Genomic DNA, 8,486 nt, shown 5'->3' on the forward strand with positions numbered 1-8,486 from the left:
CTGCTACCGGTCCGTGGCCTAGGGTGTGGGGAACCTGATTTAGGTTATCTAATTTGTTTATGTATGATTGTGCATAGTTACTTTAATAAACTTCTATATTTCTGTAAGGTCAGTAGTTTTCTCACTTTCATTTCTGATTTTAGTTATTTGGGTTATTTTTCTTCACCTTTTCTAGGTAAAGTTTTGTCAGTTTTATTGATCTTTGCAAAGAACCACTGTTGGTTTTGTTGATGCTCTCTTGTTTTCCTATTCTCTATTTCACTCATTTCCACTATAATCTTCATTATTTCCTTCTTTCTGCTACCTTTAGGTTTAACCTACTCTTCTTTGTCTAGTTCCTTAAGGTATAAAGTTAGGTTATCTACTTGAGATCTTTTTCACTGTAGGCACTTACAGTTATACATTTCTGAGCACTACTTTTGCTGCATCACGTAGATTTTGGCATGTTGTGTTTTTGTTTTCATTAATCTGAAAGTAATGTATTTAAATTTTTCCCTTTTTATTTCTTCTTTGACCCATCCATTAGTTGTTTAAGAGTGTGTTGTTTTAGCCTTGGCTGATGTGGCTCAGTGGATTGAGCACTGGTCTGCGAACTGAAAGGTTGTAGGTTTGATTCCCAGCCAGGGCACATGCCTGGGTTGCAGGCCAGGTCTCCAGTTGGGGGTATGCAAGAAGCAACTGATTGATGTTTCTCTCCCTCTCTTTCTTCCTCCTTTCCCCTCTCTCTAAAATAAATAAATAAAATCTTTTTTTTTTTAAAGAATGTGTTGTTCTCCAGTTGTCCTTCTGTTATTGACTTCTAGCTTCATTCTATTTTGTTCAGAGAAGATATTTTGTATGATTTCAACCTTTGAAATTTACTGAGACTTGTTTTGTGGCCTAACATATACGGTTTATACTGGGGAATGTGTCATACGAGGTGGGGGGACTTAAAAAAAAACAAAAACCGAAATTATCTTCTGGAGGGTGGGCCCTTGTAGTACAGGCTTCCCCCCCTAGGTGTTCTAGGAACCCATCTGTATCAGTGTACCAGCTGGCATTGTTGTGAGAGACCATGTTATACTTCAGTGAATTTTTCTGAAGAATCTTACCACATGTTTGCCCATTTCAAAATGGGTGATTTATGTTCACACCTGCCCACACCTCACTGAGTGTTTGACCAAAAACAGCTTGTGCCCCACCCTCCCTACACCTGATCTCCCCGCCCCGAGTTACTTTTATTTTGTTTCCCTAGATGAAAAAAGTACTCAAAGGGAAACATTTTGCTGATATGAAAGAGTTGAAACAAACAAAAGGCATCAAAATCAATGAGTTTAAAAACTAGTTTGAGCAGTGGAAAAACATCTCAATAGGTATATTGCATCAAATGTTTAGCACTTTGAGAGTGACTGAAGTTTAAACATGTAAGAATACATAATTTTTTATAAATAAATTCCATTTTTTAGGGCCCCCCTCCTATGCATTTGAGTAGAATGTGTATTCTACTGTTGTTTTGTACCTATTGGTCAAGTTACACTGTTATCGAAACTGGAATATTGAAGTTTCCAATTATTATTGTAGAATTGTCTATTTCACCCTTCATTCTGCTAATGTTTGATTCACATATTTTGGGGTCCTGGAGTTTAGTGCATATATGTTTATCCTTCAGATAGATTGATCCTTTTATCAATAGGTAATGTCCTCCATTGTTCTAACAATTTTTTATTTTAAATCTTTTTTTTTGTCTGATACTAGTACAGCTATTCCACCTCTCTTTGAGTTACTATTTGCATAGAATATCTTTTCCTACTCTTTTGTTTTCAGCCTTTTTGGACCTAAAGTGAGTCTCTTGTAGATAGCATAGAGTTGAGTCACAGTTCTTAGCCATTCTGTCAGTCTTTGTTTTAAACTTATTTGGAAAGTTTAATCCTTTTACTTTTTAAAAATTTTTTAAAGATTTCATTTATTTATTTTTAGAGAGCAAGGAAGGGAGGGAGAAAGAAAGGTAGAGAAACATAAATGTGTGGTTGCCTCTTGCATGCCCCCAACTGGGGACCTGGCTCGCAACCCAGGCATGTGCCTTGACTGGGAACTGAACCGGTGACCCTTTGGTTTGCAGGCTGGTGTTCAATCCACTGAGTCACACCAAGCAGGGTTAATCCTTTTACATTTAAAGTAGTTACCATAAGGAAGAACTTCTTCCATCTTACTACTCATTTTAAAGGTATATCTTATGCCTTGTTTTGTTCCTCAATTTGTCCTTTACTACCTTCTTTTGTGTTTAATTGATTTTTTTAGTGTACCATTTGATACCCTTCTTGTTTCCTTTTTGGTATTTTTTTATTAATTTTCTTACTAGTTACCTAGGGATTACAGTTAATATCTTCAACCTATAAAAATCTAGTGTGAATTAATACCTATTTAGCTTCAATAGTATATAAAACTCTTCTCATTTACAGCTGCATTCCTCCCCCTTTGTATTGTCATTGTCACAAATTACATCTTTATGTTATATTCCTATTAAAATAGCTTTATAATGATTGATTCCTTGTCTCTTAAATATATAGAAAAAAAAGAGGAGTTATAAACCAACAATACAATAATACTGTATTATTTATACCTACTTACTTATATAGTTAACTTTACTAGTGTTCTTTCTTTCTTCATAGGGCTTTGAGTTATCTTGTGTCCTTTCATTTCTCCTAAAAGGAGAAAGATTCCTCTTAGCATTTCTTGTAAGGTAGGTCTACCCACAAACTCTCTTAACTTTTGTTTATCTGGGAATCTCTAAACATCTCATTTGTGATGGTCTGTTTCACCAGGTACAGAATTCTTGGTTGACAATTGTTTTCTTGCAGCACTTTAAATATCACTCACTGTTTTCTGGCCTCCATGATATCACTGGGAAAAACAATTTTCGTTGAGTTAGATCTGATACTTGTTTTTTACTAACTTTCAGCATATGAATCAAAAAGTGACCCCAGTTTTTCTCTATCACATCAACTGTTTAAGGTACAGGATATCCTCCCTTTGTCTCCAAAATCATACAAAATGTATATACGAAGGAAAATAAAGGAAAAAATTACCTGAATATACTGTTTATTTAGAGTTATTCTATTCATATAAAGGCTATATATTGTTACTGTAAGTCAAATTGTGTACAAGTAGTAAAGTTCTGCTACCAAATATACATATTAAGGTATTTTATCTTTTCAAACAACAGGCTAGGAAATGCCAAAAGGAGATACTTGAAATAGTCTCCTTCAGTTAGAAAGCTTTAACAAATTGCTTCATGAGACCCAGTTTTATGCGCAGAGGTGGGAATATAATGTTCTTTCGGTCAACAAGTGGTTCATGTAGAATGTTTGGATCACCAGGTTTGAGGTCAGATGTTGGAGGCCAATTCGACCCCACCCAATGCTTCTCACGCATGAGCTCTGCTGTCCCACATACACAGAAAACAAGTATACTTGGTGTATCCGTATTGCCGACCAAGAAGGAAGCAGACCATTTTAAGGTCAACATGTTACAGAGTGGGGGGTCTCCAAAAATTCCCAGAGCCTGTAGGTTGGGGAATGGGGAAAAGGGAACAGCTTTTAAGATGCTTTTGCATGATTATGGCTAGTAGCTTAGTTTTTCAGTTATGCAAATGGCTTTGGTTCTTCCAAGGCCCCAAGAAGAGAGGGGTTTTGACCATGGAATGGTGCAGAAAGAGCACACAGAGCCTGCAAGGTTCTGTGAAAGGTCAGAACTGGTTTCCATGCCCACTGTGTCACAAGACGCAGTTAGGGATTTAAAAATAGGCGGCAGACATTTTGGCTGGGAGAACTCCATGTGGTTTGCAAGAAAAGGAAGATCTCCATGCAGCTCTGAGAGGAGAGAAAAGGAGATTCACGCAGTTTGCAGGGAGGAGATCTCTATGCGGCTTGGAAAGGAAAGAGAGAACACCATGTGGCTTTGAAAGGAAAGGGAGAACTCCATGCGGCTTACAAGGAGGCTGGAAACTCCACGCAGTTCTGAATTAAGAGCTGGAGAGCACCACAACACAGGCAAAACCTCCTCAATCAGGATCAAATGATTGGGAGGTGCTGGTAAAACTGAACTGTGTCTGGGAAGTAGGAAGACTGTATCTCTGATTTTTCTAAAACTAGCCTGGTTTGATAGGGGGAGGCAGAACTATGTGCTTGTGGGTGTTTTAAAGAAAATAAGACTTAATGGCAGAAATCCGCAAATAATCTAAATCTATATAACTGTTAAATAAACAATTCTTTTTCTTTTCACCAAAATCTGGTATTAAGAGTTATGCTTCTGGTGACGGGCAATCAGGCCCCTAATAACTGAACAGCCTGTGGGTTCTGTTACAAACACAGATGATCCAATTGTGCTTGTGATATTGCAACAGATCAATGACTCTCTTTATGTCTTTATATTCTTCACAAAAACAAACTGAATGGCCAATTGGGACTGCACCAAATAAATTGCCACTGTGGAGGAAGACACACTTCAAGCTCCACTTTGAGCTTTCGATGGACAGTCACCATTCAGTTGCATTATAGATTGGAATTCCCAATTCCTCCATTAAACCATGTATATTATGGCAATACACAAAGCCACTGTCACATCGAAAATACTGAAGAAAGGTACTTTCTCTTGATCAAAAGTAGGATACCTTTGCTCCTTTTTCGAGCAAGTTGTTCTCGTGCAGTCTTGATGCTAGGAGTTCTGAAGCCTTTTTGGATAGTCCCAAATCTCATGCCAAATCATTCAACTCATGCTGATCAAATCCCTTACAAACTGACTCATCTTCAATTTCAAAATCTTCATTGTTGCTGTCACTTAGTTCTTCACCATACTCCTGTTTTTTGAAAGAGGGTAGTTCAATGAAAACTGGCACTGGGATTTCAGCTGAATGAGGCACTGGGTGTATAGCTGATGATAGACTAGCATACTCTATTTTACAATTATTTTTCTTGTTATATCCTGATGTTTTCACTATATAAAAGTAACAGTCACTTGAATGATCTCTGGGCTCTTGCCAAACCATAGGTATACCAAGTGGCAATTTATCACGTGTTCCCTTCACTCACTTCCGTAAACTCCCGACGCACTGCTTGCACACCTTGTGAGGAGCCCAAGACTTATCTTGATCACCAAGTTTGACTTTAAAATATGCAAAATAGGCTTGCCTGACAAATGCGCTGATGTTTGTCCTTTGGGAATGGTGAAACTGCCACAGATATCACAAAACGAATCAGGGTTGTTTAGGCACTTAGGATGAGAAATAGCAGAGGAAGACGTGATCTGAAGGAAAGGAAATAAGTACACATGTAAATAAAAAAAAATTCTGCTAACTCCTTGTACAAGAACTCGGACTACTCTTCGGAATACGATTCACTATATAGAACGGCACACAACCTCTCACCACACTGTCTCATGTGTAACTGAATAGCCTAGACAAGTATGAACCTGTCGCTGATCTCCAAGGTTATCTCCCACCCCTCCCCACTCAAGGGAGGTTTGCTCTCAGCCAATAGAAGACCACTAGTGCTTCCCTCGATCCAGGCTCAATTCAGCTTAGAGTGGTCACATTAAGATAAGCTGTAGAGAAAAACTTGACGTGATAGAGAAAACTAACTGCAGTTTTGAAATCAGCATGTCTATTTAAGCCTAAAACAGCTGAAAAATTGAATTCAACAGGAATTATGTTAAAAATTGTTCCCCTGTGTATCTGATGTGAAGTCAGCTGTTAATCTTATTGGAGATCCCTTGTATGTGATGAGTCACTTCTCTCTTGCTACTTTCAAGATTCTCCTTGTCTTCATCTTCCAATTTGATCTTAGAGAGAGGAAGGAAGGGAGGGAGGGGGAGAGAGAGAGAGAAACACTGATTTGTTGTTCTGTTTATTTATGCATTTACTAATTGATTCTTGAATGTTACCTGACCAGGGATGAAACCCACAACCTTGGCTTCAGGAAGACGTTCTAACCAACTGAGCTACCTGACCAGGGCCTATGTTTCTTTTTTTTTTTTTTTTTAATAAATTTATTTGTTTATTTTATTTTTAGAGAGAGGGGAAAGGATAAGGAGAGGGAGAGAAACATCACTGTGTGGTTGCCTCTCACTCACACCCCCAACTGGGGACCTGACATGCAACATAGTAATGTGCTCTGACTGGGAATCAAACCAGCGGCACTTGGCTCACAGGCTGACGCTCAATCCACTGAGCCACAACAGCCAGGGCTGGGCCTATGTTTCTTGATGTGGATGTCTTTGAATTATCCTGCTTGGAGTTTGTTGAGCTTCTTAGATGTATAGATACATGACTGTTATTATTTGGAAAGTTTTCAGCCATTATTTTTTCAAATAGTCTTTCTCTTTGTCTCTTTATCCACTGGGACTCCAATTATATGTACGATTTACACTTCATAGTATCCCAAAGGAGTCTCAGGTTCTGTCAATTTTCTTCACTATTTTGTCTTGACTTCTCAAATTGGATACTTTTAATTGACTTTACTGAAGGGTAAGCATATTTGGATTTGACTAGTGTGAATAATTTCACAGGCTCTTGGGGCAAAGGTGCTATCCCTAGTTGCCTGGTACCTGGCCCTGGGGTGATTAGGACAGGGGCATATTGCCTCCTAGAGTGTGATAGCCTGATAAAGAAGTGGTTGGAGGGTGAGCTCTGGATTGGTTGTTTGAAGAGCCCACTCCCAGGAGAGTCACTTGCTATCTCTAGGAATTAGCTAGCTTTGTGAGGGGCAGATCATCCCAAATCAGCAAGGCCTCAAGATGTCAAAGCAACATGAAGTACTAAAAGTAAAAAACATGATTGAGCAGCTGAGTCAAGATGGGTCAAAGTCAGAGTGGTGGTCGTGGTCCTGGACATGGCAAGAAGGATGACAAGGACAAGAAAAAGAAGTATAAACTACCCATGCCAACTAGAGTGGGGAAAAAGAAGAAAAGAAAGGGACCAGGCCACAGAAGGAACCAACCCTGTCCATTTATCTTGGACCTCTCACTTCCAGAACTGGGAGACACTGAAATTCTGTTGTTCATAAGCCACCCAGTCTAATTTGTTATGGCAGATGCTGCCAACAAATTGCCCCTGGTGATACCTCACCCTCAGTGCTGGTTAAAATTACTGAAGTTAGAATTAAATACTAACTTCTCATGGAGGAAAAATTCATTACAACTTAGGAACAAATGAAGCCTTTAGAAGAAAAACAAGAGGAGGAAGACCTGAGGGGAGTCCCAATGTCAGTAGAAACCTTGGAAGAGATCATTGATGACGATCATGCCATAGTGTCTACATCTGCGGGCTCAGAACACTACGTCACCATTCTTTCATTTGTACACAAGGATCTGCTGAAACTGCGCTGCTCTGTACTGCTTAACCACAAGGTGCAGGCCATCATGTGCTGCTGATGGGTGACACAGATCCCTTGGTCACTGCGATGAAGGTGGAAAAGGCCCCCAGGAGACCTATGCTAACATTGGGGGGTTGGACAACCAAATCTAGGAAATTAAGGAATCTGGAACTTCCTCTTATACATGCTGAATATTATAGAGAGATGGGTATAAAGCCCCTGAAGGGGGCTTTCTCTGTGGACTACCCGGCACAGGTAAAACCTTATTAACCAAAGCAGTAGCAAACCAAACCTCAGCCACTTTCTTGAGAGTGGCTGGCTCTGAACTTATTCAGAAGTACCTAGGCAATGGGCCTAAACTCATTCTGGAAATATTCCAAGTTTCTGAGGAACATGCACCATCCATTGCATTTATTGATGAAATTGATGCCTTTGGGACAAAAAGATATGACTCAAATTCTGGTGGTGAGAGAAAAATTCAGTGAACAATGTTGGGACTGTTGGATAGTTGGGTGGATTTGATTCAAGGGGAGAGGTAAAAGTTATAATGGCTGCAAACTGAACAGAAACATTGGATCCAGCACTTATCAGACCAGGCCGCGCTGATAGGAAGGTCGAGTTCCCCCTGCCTGATGGAAAGACTAAGAAGCATCTCTTTCAGATCCACAGAAGCAGAATGACGCTGGCTGGTGACATGATTCTGGATGACTTGGTCACTGCTAAAGATCACTTCCCTGACACTGACATCAGGGGAATCTGTACAGAAGCTGGTCTGATGGCTTTGAGAGATGTAGAATAAGAGTAACAAAATGAAGACTTCAAAAAATCCAAAGAAAATGCTCTTTATAAAAAACAAGAAGGCATTCCTGAGGGGTTCTATCTCTAGCAAACCAGTTGCCTCCAAGGAAATGGTTGAGAGTGCTTGACCCCTTGGAGGGAAGAGGTTGGGGAAGTTGCCTGGAGGGGCCTCATTCCAGGCAATCTCCATTAGCAACACATCCTGTGCACTGTGGACCTTTCTCAGCACGATGTGTAGGGTGCCCATTGTGTAGTACTCCAGTCCCAATAAAGTGTGCTATTTCGCAAGCCAAAACAAAAAACAAAAACAAAACCATGATTAATAAGCTCATCACCACTCTT

At 39.7% G+C, this 8,486-nt stretch overlaps 1 pseudogene; it reads left to right on the plus strand.

Moving 5' to 3' along the window:
- The first annotated feature begins 6,826 nt into the window (after positions 1-6,826).
- Positions 6,827-8,232, plus strand: LOC150000290 (26S proteasome regulatory subunit 4-like; annotated as a pseudogene).
- Positions 8,233-8,486: the final 254 nt, after the last annotated feature.

The sequence above is a fragment of the Furipterus horrens genome, unplaced genomic scaffold (genome assembly GCF_987537825.1).
Source record: "Furipterus horrens unplaced genomic scaffold, mFurHor1.1.pri manual_scaffold_10, whole genome shotgun sequence".
In the NCBI taxonomy this organism is placed as follows: domain Eukaryota; kingdom Metazoa; phylum Chordata; class Mammalia; order Chiroptera; family Furipteridae; genus Furipterus; species Furipterus horrens.